We start from the raw sequence: 12,744 nt of genomic DNA, 5'->3' as shown, positions 1-12,744 counted from the left end.
TATAATATATTGGCTTTTAAAGCAGGGGAGTTCGTTAATTATTGTTATATGTACTTGAGCTGGACAATTTTCTTTGTGACACGGTGACAGGAAAATACAGCGTGTTTTATACGTTCGTTCATGGGTATTCTTTCATTTTTCCGACTGTACATGCAAAACAGTGTCTATTTCAAAAATCTGACGATTATTACGAGCCCAGATCGGGGCATAAGGAAATGGGTGAGTCCCAAAGTTTCACAAGAAAAAAGCGAATATTTCGCGAAATGAATGACAGATCGAAAAACTAAAAAATACGTATCCAATATTTTTCAAAAATCTGTCGAATGATACCAAACACGTCTTCCCACGGAGAGGGGTGGGGGTAAATTTAAAATTTTAAATACGAAGCCCGCGATATTTGGCAAAATGAACATCAGATCGAACAACTGAGAAATACACTTATTTAATATTTTGAAAAATCTATCAAATGGCATCGAACACGACTTCCCACGAATGTGGGATGGTGGGTTATTTTATAATCTTAAACGGGAGCCCTCATTTTTTATTACATATTTGGATTCCTCACGTAAAAATAAGTAACTTTTATTCGAAACATTTTTTCGAACTATAATCTAAAAAAACGATTGTTGAAAATTAAAATTTAAATTAAAAATGGAAAGTCCCCACTAAAAAGGAAAACTTTACTGAACTTTTTTTGGTTAGAGGACCTACTCTTCAAAACCCAATAGGTCCCCATAACGCTCGAGTGACTGCACATTTAGCATACTTTGCTCCCCTACCAATACAAAATTTAGCAGTTTTACGTTTCAGCTCTATGGATTTTTCGCTTAATAAGCATTTTGTCTTCGTATCGGTAGTTTGCTGAATTTGTTCTTTAACATTCATTAATTTGTTATGAGCCAGTGTAAAACAACAAAATTATGAATATAATAAAAACTATTATTCTTAGAAAGGAAGATTCTCCAAACGTACTTTGGCCCTTGTAGAGACAAAATAACAGGAAACCTGAGAAAAGGACACCACCAGAAACTCCAAGTATTCTATGAAGAATAAAAACTTCATCAACATCATCATTTTCTTCTTCTTCTTATGAAGTATGATACTTCAAGGCAAAGCGTAAGTATAAGATAAGGATGATGCTTATTTATATGAATAAGTAGGTATCATGCTTAATATCATTATCATCATCAGGGTTTTTCATTCCGGGTGGAATGTTTTCCGCTCCTACTTAGAGCTCTCTGATTCGCTTATTGCGGTGAATCACTCCGCATTTCACTTGTATGTAGTCAAAGTTTGTTGTATGACTTGGTTTCGCTACAATTTTCTTCCACTCATTTCGATATGTGCATAGTTCCCTCCAGTTTCTCACTTCCAGAATTTTGATACCTCTCATGACCTGGTCCTCCCATCTCTCTCTGGGTCTTCACCTTGGTCTTTTAGTTGCTGGTTTCCATCTGGTGATCTTCTTAATCAGTAGGTCGTTTTTACTTCTCTCTATGTGCCTCAGCCATCTCAGCCTCTGTGCTTTAATAAATCTAACTATATCTTCTCCCTTCATATATCATGCTTAATATAATATAAAAATAAAACAATACTGCGAGCTAATGATGAAAGACTACTAAATACCATCTTCTGAAAAGGGTCCGATGGCAGAATAATGCCCAAGAAGAATATGAACGGATGCAGTACCTAACGAGTGATATACGTAAGATAGGAGTTCAACACTGGGAGATGATTGCGCAAGACCAGAAATAGTAGATGAAAATGATAAACGTGGCCAAGACTCACTTAGAGTTGTAAAGACAAGAACAAGAAAGAAAAATACGAAGACTACGAAGAAATAAAAAGAATTCTTTAATTTATTTTTTCAATTTGTTCCTATAAAATATACAACCAACAATACGCTTCAAGCATCAATTTTACATTTTTTATTATTATGGCTACAGGTATTTGTCTAGAGATAACTCAAATATAATAGCGTTAATCTTAATTGTGAAGGTTATGTAAAAATCTCTAAGTATAATAATTATAGGATAATGCTAAACTAAATAATGAGAAAAAATCGATTTTTCGGTGATAACAAAGCATTAAAGCGATTGTAATCAGGAATTAATTAGCATATTTCATTTCACCTCCGCGTGTTTACAAACATAAACTTAGTAGTTCAAATCGAATAAAATTAGGCTCCCTCTACCTAAATTTTCGGAGATAAACACGGCGTCATCTGCACAACGTAGGTGATTGAGTCTCTAACTCTAGTACAGATGATTCAACGCTGATATTAATTAGACCACGGATTAGGTTAGTTCATAAGCAGTGACGTACCATTTGGGGCAGCTTGATCAATACACTAAGGACCGATTATTTTAATTTAAGTTCTATTACTCAAATTTAGCAAAATACAAGAAAAAGTTATTTACTAGCAATTTTATTGCTGGAATCGAATATTATGATTGTATATATTAATAATACAGGTATGCAAAGTCCGCAGATAGTGTAATACTTTTTTTATAAACAAAATAGCGCCCGAAAATCGTGTTTTAAAAAAAAAATCAATGGGAAAATCCCAATAGTTCGCTGTATACCATAATTTAAAAAACCAATACAGAAGTAAAAACTTCGAGATGTATTCTGGTATAAAATCGTTTATTTAAAACTATAAAATGTCATGGATTGCAAAACGTTTTCGTTCTATACAGAACATCTTCAGTGCCTAGAATGAAGTATTTCCACGTTAGTTTAAAGCAAAAGTTTAAAATTGTGACTGTTAAAATGAAAAATGTGGGAATACTTACATCCTGCCGAGTAGTTTGAAACTAGCACACTGTAAACAGTGTTAACCTCATTGTATATGGTTTACATAATATAATATATTAAAATTTTATGACTACAAGTCGATGTTGATAGATAAAGTGGAACACATGCTAAAAGGGTGCCATGGTTCCCTGCTCGAAGATGCTAGGTACTTGCCAATTCAATGGGCACAGACCAACTGAGAAATTAGGAAGTGGATATACAATTTGACAAGAGTGACATGCCATGACAAGATAAAGCCAATTTTTGGTTAGAGTTTCATTTGATTTTGGATTTTTAAAAAAATGCAAAGGTTTGTCTGCAAAAATAATTTAAATTATTTGAATAATAAAATCTACTGTAAAGTTTACATTATCAACTCTCTATTCCAGAATAACTTATAGATTCATTAAATTTAATGCAGATATATTTCATGGTTTAAGTTGTGACGTCATCGAATGTGAAATGACGAGATGAAAGTTGGTTCTGTTGAAACAAGGAAATACACTACATAATAAAAGATAATTAGACTTGCGTGGAAAAACAAAGCTAAACAAACCAAAAAACCAGAATTTAAGAGTATTTTTATGTGATGTACTGTTGGTTGCCTAACAAGGCAAGCATGCAACAGGTTGAAGGTAAACGGTAGAATATTGCGAGAATAACGTATAATACAAAAGGTGGCTATTTATTGTGTTAAATTTATTAGTATGCTATTGCAATGAATAATTATGTCTGTTAAAAGTTGGAAAATAATCGTTGACAAAATTAAATAACTAAAGATTACTGTTAGTGAGGTAGATATATGTGTGAAGGAAATGATTGTATATAATATTGTGGAATGAATAAAAGTATGTAACAATATAATAAAATTAAACTATGTGACATAAAGTCTAATTCATCTTTATGTAATTTTGGAAGGACTGAATGAATTGGAAGTAATGTATCTTGATAGGCTACCAACGTAGATTAGTGAATAAAATAATTAGAATGAGAGCTACCAATATAAGTCAAATTGTGGGTTGGTGTCAGTATGTAAAGAAGAATCTAAATTGAATAAGTATATGAAATAGAGAAGTATGAGATTGATTTCTATTGGTGATAGTGGAGTGAACAGACTGAACTAAATGAAATATATTTAAGTGCAGAACTTTATGAACGTATGTGATTGCAACTGAAATCAAACAAATGTAAAATGTGAAAAAATTATTTTAAATTGGGATAAATGGATATTGGAAGTTGCCTGATATGATTGGAAATGAAAAGATAGATGAAAAAAAAAATAAAAAAAAAAAGAAGAATAGTGAATGCACTAAAACTTAAATGTTATATTCTGAAAGAAGTTTGACTGAATGGATCATAATGGATGTAGGTGTGCAGTATCCTATTGTTAAGTAAAGTCTAAGAATCTAAAAAGAAAGAAGTGACAGAATGTTACTAAGTAAGGAAAGTGATATATATGACAGACCAGAGTGATTGGCTGTATGGTGTTTTTTATTGTAAACGGAGATGAGAGAAAATGAGTAAGTAACATAACAGGCAACAGGATAAAATGAGTGATAAGGTACATTCCAAAGAGACAATAAACCAGACAGATTTAAGGATTATTAATAATAAGAGCCATTTAAATAAATTATGAAAGAAATGGCGAGATGAGATATAGAGGACCTGAAAAAAAAAGACAGAGACACGGGGTCAAACCAGAAATGACTAGGAATGGAGAAAAATATGAAGGATAGGAAAATAGAAGAATCAAAACTGTGTTGTTAGGGATGGGATAATGGGAGAGGCAATAATGAAGTGGAAAAGAACATGCAAGTTGAGATATGTGTTAATGGGTGATTAGTATGGAATGAGAAGATTGTTAGAAACTAGTGTGGTAGTGGAAAAAGCGGGGGAGGGGGAAAGTGGTGAATAGGAGTAAAGGGGAAGGGGGTGAGGGGAATAATGAGATAAAACTAGGGTTGGATTAAGGGAATAGTTGTCGATGGATAGGAGTAAAAGGACGATTTAAAGTGGTTTGGCGATTAACGCAATTGGGGCTGGTCCTCATGTCTCTGGAAATCTCAAAGTCCTCGTACAAATCCAGGCGTAGATTGTTCCTGTCTTGGATGTTATGGATTAATTTAACACCATCAGGGATGTTAAGATGATGATTATTAACTTTTAAATGATGGGAAAAGGCTGATGTAGTGGCTCTTTTAGAATGTTCAGCAGATCTGGTTGAGATTGATCTGTAAGTCCTGCCGATGTAAGAGGCATCACAATCAGAACAAGTCAGTCTATAAACACCACTACGGTCCATATAGTGTATTTTATCCTTAGTATTTGTCAAAAATTGGCCAAGGGTATTTCCAACTTTGAAAGAAATATGTATGTTTTCAGAAGAGTTAGATACAATACGTTTAATCTTTTCAGATAGATTGGGGTTATGATATGGTAGTGACCTGTAAATAGCAGAAGAGGAAGATGACTGATGGAAAGCAGAATTTTGAAGCAATCTAGATTCTCTTTTACGGATGAGTTTATCTATTATAGAGGGATCGTAACCATTGTTGACAGCTATTTGTTTTATAATGTTGAGTTCTTTGTTGAATGAATCTGTTGACATAGGTATAGAGAAAAGTCTGTGTGTGAAGCTTCTAAAAGCTGCTAGTTTGTGTGATAGAGGATGATTAGAAGAAAAATGAATTACATGGTCAGTTTGGGTGGGTTTACGAAAGATACCAAAGTTGAATTGGTTGTTAAGTCTGGTAATAGATAAATCAAGGAAATTAATGGCCTGAGAAGATTCTAGTTCCATGGTAAATTTGATATTTGGGTGAATTAGGTTAATTTTAAGAAGTAGTTGTTGAGCTGAGTCATGATGTCCAGCAATGAAGACCAAACAATCATCTACGTAACGGAACCAATGTAAAATTTCTGGATTTTTCATAATGTGATTGGACTCTAAATGATCCATAAAGACATCAGCTAGGAATGGGGATAAGCAACTGCCCATTGCTAAACTTTCATCTCGTCATTTCACATACATGACGTCACAACTTAAACCATGAAATATATCTGCATTAAATTTATTGTATCTATAAGTTATTCTGGAATAGAGAGTTGCTAATTTAAACTTTACAGTAGATTTTATTATTCAAATAATTTAAATTATTTTTGCAGACAAACCTTTGCATTTTTTAAAAAAATCCAAAATCAAATGAAACTTTAACCAAAAATTGGCTTTATCTTGTCATGTCATGTCACTCTTGTCAAATTGTATATCCACTTCCTAATTTCTCAGTTGGTCTGTGCCCATTGAATTGGCAAGTACCTAGCATCTTCGAGCAGGGAACCATGGCACCCTTTTAGCATGTGTTCCACTTTATCTATCAACTGACTTGTAGTCATAAAATTTTAATATATTATATTATGTAAACCATATACAATGAGGTTAACACTATTTACAGTGTGCTAGTTTCAAACTACTCGGCAGGATGTAAGTATTCCCACATTTTTCATTTTAACAGTCACAATTTTAACCTTTTGCTTTAAACTAACGTGGAAATACTTCATTCTAGGCACTAAAGATGTTCTGTATAGAACAAAAACGTTTTGCAATCCATGACATTTTATAGTTTTAAATAAACGATTTTATACCAGAATACATCTCAAAGTTTTTACTTCTGTATTGGTGTTTTTTTCAATTTTTGCTCTATAACTCCAAAGATTTTAACTAAACACCAAAAACATCCAAATAAAAATTAACCGTAATTAAATTCTGCATAGAGACATGTTTTTCCCGATTTACTTCGACGAAAACTTTCCCCGGAAAATGCGGGTTTTTCCAACAAAATCTTTCAATTTTCAATTAAAATTTTAGATAAGTAATTGTTTATAGATAATTAAATAACTTGGTTATATAAAAGCTTTTTCGTATAGATTATAATTATAGAAGCCGATAGAAATTGAATAAACAGTTTAGCAGCAATTGAATTGTTTTAAAAATTTACGATCGCTATAATAACCACAATAATAATTATGATACATAAGAATAATTATGATTTTTGTATAAAAAGTTCCTGTACCTATCTAATGTACTGTACAGAATTGAAATTGGATTATTTAAGCGGCCTCAGGAATATTTTAAAGTTATAAACAATTTTTTGGCTTATAAACAAATATAATATCTCAGGAAATATTAAATTAAATTAAATCATGAAAACGGTATTGGGAAAAAGAGGCCGGACGCTTCTTTTAAAAGAAAAAACGTTTAATTGTTATGAGTGTTTCCTGAGATAAAACCGGTCAAAGTTGACCGGCATTTACGGCAAATATATAAACAATAAGATCATAATTTTCGAACCATCACCTTTTTGTTTCGGTATTATTTCTCCACACCAACTTGCATATCTAATACTCATAACATATATTATTATAATAAAAACTGGGCATACTCACCTTGTGATCTAATTTACGTTACCTGTTAACACAAAAACTAGAAAAGAAACTTTTCTATCCTATAAATAGTTACTTTTCACGAAATAAAACAGGATATTTTTACGATAGCCGTAAACGATTTCTGATCACGTTCAACAACTATCCACAGAAAGACGACGCTTGTAGAAAAAAATTTAGAAAAGAAAAATTAACATTTCGCTCGCAAAATAAAAGAAAAATGGGGTGGTCCATGGTACAAGCTGGCCCAAGGTACAAGCCTCTCCCTAATATTTGTACGGTTTCACTTGATTTATCCAAAAGTATTGAAAAGAAATATAATGTATGTGTTATTTTTGAAAAGCTAATCGAACGATCTTTAAAATGAGGTATCACTCAACCCCCCTTCTATTAAAGATTTTGGGGGTTGTGTCCGCCCCCGCTAGAGGGTTAATGTAATTTAGTTGAAAACTGGTCTACAAAATGTCCCCCTCTCAAATAAATTTGACGTGTTTTTGTATATTTTTAGATTTTCTATAAGGACCAAATTATAGGGGGTGGCAAATTTTCAAATTGACACCCTATATATGTCTTTTATGTACTTATTTTGGTTGGTGTTTCATTGTAAGCTTTAAATCAAATTGTATAAAATATAATTCTCTTTATTGTTGTTTATGTACAATTATGTCGTAAAGTTAATAATAAATGAGACCTAATGCAAGGTTAGGCCTGTTATTCGTCTAACCCTACTGGACTAGAAGAAAATGGAGCGCTTAAATTTGCCGATTTGTGTTCTCCTCGTGATAATTTGACATTAGGTACAAAACTAAAAATTTATTATGGATATTTTCTTAAATGTGAGAGTTCTCAAAACTAGGAAACTGGTTGCAATTAAACAGAAACAATATACTTAAAAAAAAGTCCCACTCTCATTTTCTACAGTAAAAAATTGACCTGAGATTGTCAAAGACTATATTTCTGGAATGGGCGGAGTTGATCTGGACCAGAAGATTAATATTATAATAGAATATTTATTAGATCGTCAAAGTGGATATTGCGTGTTATTATGCACATGATAGACTTTGATCTCACCAGCAGCTGACTGGAATGTAGGAACGACAAATGTAAGTGTCCAGAACGAATTAAATGAAATTTATAAACACCTTCTATTCCGACCTTTAAAAGATGAGGAGAGACGAGACCATTTTTGGAGATTCAAACCGAAAATTTTGTTCATATACTGGAGTTTTATAAAGAGGGTGGCTACTAGGTGCAAAAACACAAATTGTAATGGATGTAGTCATGTATTCTGTACAAAATGTAAAATACATAATTAAGGCTAGACACTTTTACAGTTTTGAATGAATAATATACAGTGTGTCAATTTTAAAACTTACAATGGCTATATCTCACGAACAAAAGCTGATATCGAAAAATGCTTGAAACCGTTTTTAGTATAGTAAGGGGGAACTAAAATGACATGAAAAAGAACTCACCCCCATCACAACCCCCTAGGACCCACCCATCACAACCAAAAAAGTTTAAATTACAAACCGCTACTTGTGATACATAATTGAAAAGGCTATAAAAAATGCTATTCAATGGTATAAATAATAATTATACAGGGTGAAGCAATAATTGTGAAACTTTGGCTTAAATGAAAATTTAATAAGGTTTTGTTGAATTACAAATGTATTAAAAATGTCAATTAAGTAAATATTTAATGTGAATTCCGTTGTTTGGTAAACAATAATACAGCCTATTTTCAAATTCTGCACGAAATTTAGCAAATGTTCTAGTAATAGGGCGACATGCTTGAGTAATTCTTTCTCGCAATTCCCCAAGTGAAACAAGTTGAGTTTTATAAACAACTGATTTAGGGTAACCGCATAGAAAAAAGTAATATAATATCCTACTATAAAAAGTACTATCCAATGGTATAAATAATAATTATACAGGGTGTTAATATCAGCTGGCTTACTATGACTTTTGTATTTGTAATGCTATCTCCCGGACTATTATTTTAAATGGTAAGTGTCCTCTCGTACTTTTTTTGTTTATTAAAACTTAATTTGCCATTTTTGCCTTAAATCAGTTGTTTATAAAACTTAACTTGCGTCACTTGGGAAATTGCGAGAAATAATTACTCAAGCATGTCGCCCTATTACTAGAAAAACAATTGTCAAATTTCGTGCATAATCTGAAAATAGACTGTATTATTGTTTACAAAACAATGGAACCCACTTTGAACATTTACATAATTGACATTTTTATCAAATTTGTATTTCAACAAAACCTCATTAAATTTTTAATTTAAGCCTAAGTTTCACAATTATTGCTTCATCCTGTATAATTATTATTTATACCATTGGATAGCATTTTTTATAGCCTTTTCAATGATGTATCACAAGTAGGGGTTTGCAATTTAAACTTTTTTGGTTGGGGTGGGTGGGGCCTAGGGGGTTGATGGGGGTGAGTTCCCTTTCATGACATTTTAGTTCCCCCTTCCTATCCTAGAAACGGTTTCAAGCATTTTTCGTTTTCAGCTTTTGTTCGTGAGATATAGCCATTGTAAGTTTTAAAATTGACACACTGTATATCTAATAATATTTACTTCTAGGTAAATATATTTTTGACATTGAGTTTATGTTTAAGATCATATTTATTTACATACAATGTACTTACAGTAATGTTTTTTTAAAGCGAACACTAAGTTTTTTCATTTTATCTTACTTAGTCATGACTTTTGAAGTACAAAAACACATAAGAATTTTTTAATTAAAAAGTCAGGTTTCAAAGGGTTAAAGTAAATTTATCTTCACAAACAGAAAAGCATGGTTTTTATTGATACTTCCTTGATGTCACTTCTAACTGCAAAAACCATTTCTTTTTACATTTTTAATTGTTTGGAACCCTAATAAAAAATATAAAAATTCTCATTACACCATAAACAATTACTGGCTGCAGAATAAATATTGTACGTCAACAGAGACGATTTTTTTACTTTGTTAGTAAAAAAATATACTGTAATTATTAGTATCATTAGAGGTGGGGTCTGGACATACCGTCTTACCCACGTTGGGTTTCAGTATAATATTACAATAAAGGAATATCGATGATTATTATTTCCCTCAAAACGTAAGATACTGCAACATATCGGTATTAGCATCTCTATTGGAAATAGGCAGAACTAGACAATACGTACCAAGTGAAATGCACGTATCTAGAGCAAATGCAGAAACGGAATCGACCGATATAAAGTGAGTATCATAGTAACATACAGGCATGCATTATATTACAGAAACATACAATACAGAGTTCTTTTTATGTACGGTATATTGTATCTAAATAATCTTTCCTGTTCATATATTAGTAGTAAAAAGAAGAATCGGAAGGTTAAAGTGTAAAGATAATAAATAATTCTTCTGTTTCAAACCCGAAAAAAAATCCAGTGAAACACAAAATTTGAAATTATTTAAGTGATGTTTTCCAATTTGAGTGTAACGGGATTTAACTCAATATTCAGAAACTTGTAAAAAATCCTTTTTAAAAAGATGAACTCCTTAATACGATATTGTTTATGCTACTAAATAATAAAATACCATTTATGTATTAAAAGTATCTGGGGCGTACGCATTCAGTCTGACCCAAAGAAATCCCGCCGATTAATCAGAATTGTATTATGATATCATGCTTGCAAAGTTAAATTGAAAGCGAAGGTATAAACAAGCACGCATGTATATAATAGGTGCACAAAATAACACGAGATTATTAATTCTAATTAGTCAGTCAGATTACGGAAACAGTTTCAACTAGTTTAGAATAAAATGTAGTCATTGTCGTCATCAGCTGGGTACAATATATTTAATATAACAATTAATGTACAGATGATTAAATAGGTAATTACGATATACGAGTATTGAATTTAACCAACAATATAGTATAGTCCCTTGAATTTTTCAACTACGACACTCTCCTTTCTATACCCTTTTCTCCTATTATTTTTGCTTATATTATTAGTCTTAGGATTTCATATCGCTGTGCAATCATTACGTGTCCCAGGTATTAGAACTTTCTTGTTTTTATTGTGTTTATCATTTTATATCCTTTGCCAATTTCTTGCAATAATTATGTGCCCATGTTATTCTAGCATCCTTCTCGTTTTTATTATGCTTACCATTTCGTATTCTTTTCCAATTTCTTGTAATGCTTCGCTGTTCTTTTTCTTCTGTGCGCATGCTATTCTAAGCATCCTTTTGTAACTTTACATTTCAAATGACTGTAGCTTATTAACATATTCTTGCTTCAATGTCAAGCTTTCAACTCCATATTGCAGTATTGAAAACACGTATACCATATCAGAGTTCTACCAAGGTCTTTATTGCAGATATTGCAGAAGACGACGAAAAGACCCAGATGCAAAGTTTACCGTTATAAAACAATTAAAATAATTGAAATAAAACAATAAACAATATTTTAAATCCAAGACTTCGTCCAAAGAAACTGTTTTCTGGTTACATCCTGAATCTCCGGCTTTATAAGCACGGAGACGACGAATATAGAAGAAAGTAGAAAGAATAAACGGTCACGTATCTACTCCCTTTTCGTCTAGGAAAAAGTGCCGAAAGACAGTTTCGAGTACTCAAAAATCTGACTGAGGAAGGACACGGGGGAAAGGCAGTTTTGTTTTAATTTGATTGAGAGTTGGACCACTATCTACAGATAGCTATTACTGCATCTTATGCTTCATCAGTGTAACTATGCAGTAGGGTGGAACGAAAAATTAGAAGTCATTATTTTTTATGGGGCTAGTGCGAAAAGTTGTGTTTTGATGTATAATAAAACTGTAAGAAATCTTTTTGTATTGGAACCTATCTTCAGGTTCCATATTAAATTAAAATTTTTGAGAATAATAAAAAAAAATTTAAAAATTTATTGTTTTATCCGTTCTTTGAATCTAAATAATTGTTTTATGATACAATATTCATTTTAAGATTGGTAGTCTGATTTTGTGTTAAAAACGGCATAATATTTCTAGACTGCAACCTTGAACGAATAAAGCCATCCCTTGATTCTGGTCCACAACCAGTAGCTGATGCTTCAGTTACTAACTTAACAGTTCTTTCCACTGATTTTGTATGACAAGGGCAGTTTAAGACCTCTATGTTGTTGTAATTCCCAGAATCAATCATATCCCTTACATCTTCATTGGAAATATGTTTTAGGAAGGAGGAGCCATAACTTTGAATCCAGAAATAGAAATTAAGTAATTATAATCTGCAGCACTAAAATTTAATGTTGGTATTTTGAATCTTCGGATCTTTTTTTCTGACTTTCTCTAGCTTTCGCCACTCTGCGCGTAGTCCCGTATATGCGCGTACATCATACCGAGTAATACATTTTCGGGATGGGCAAAATAAGTATTCCTTTGAATAATGGCATCGACAATTTTTTTTTGGTCAACTGGTAGAAATCGTGAATAATGGATCATTCGCCGTAAATGTTTTGAACCATCAGAACAGTTAGGAT

Source organism: Diabrotica virgifera, chromosome 3, assembly GCF_917563875.1.
Source record: "Diabrotica virgifera virgifera chromosome 3, PGI_DIABVI_V3a".
In the NCBI taxonomy this organism is placed as follows: Eukaryota; Metazoa; Arthropoda; class Insecta; order Coleoptera; family Chrysomelidae; genus Diabrotica; species Diabrotica virgifera.
The sequence above is the reverse complement of the archived record's forward strand: the minus strand, read 5'-3'. Positions refer to the sequence as shown.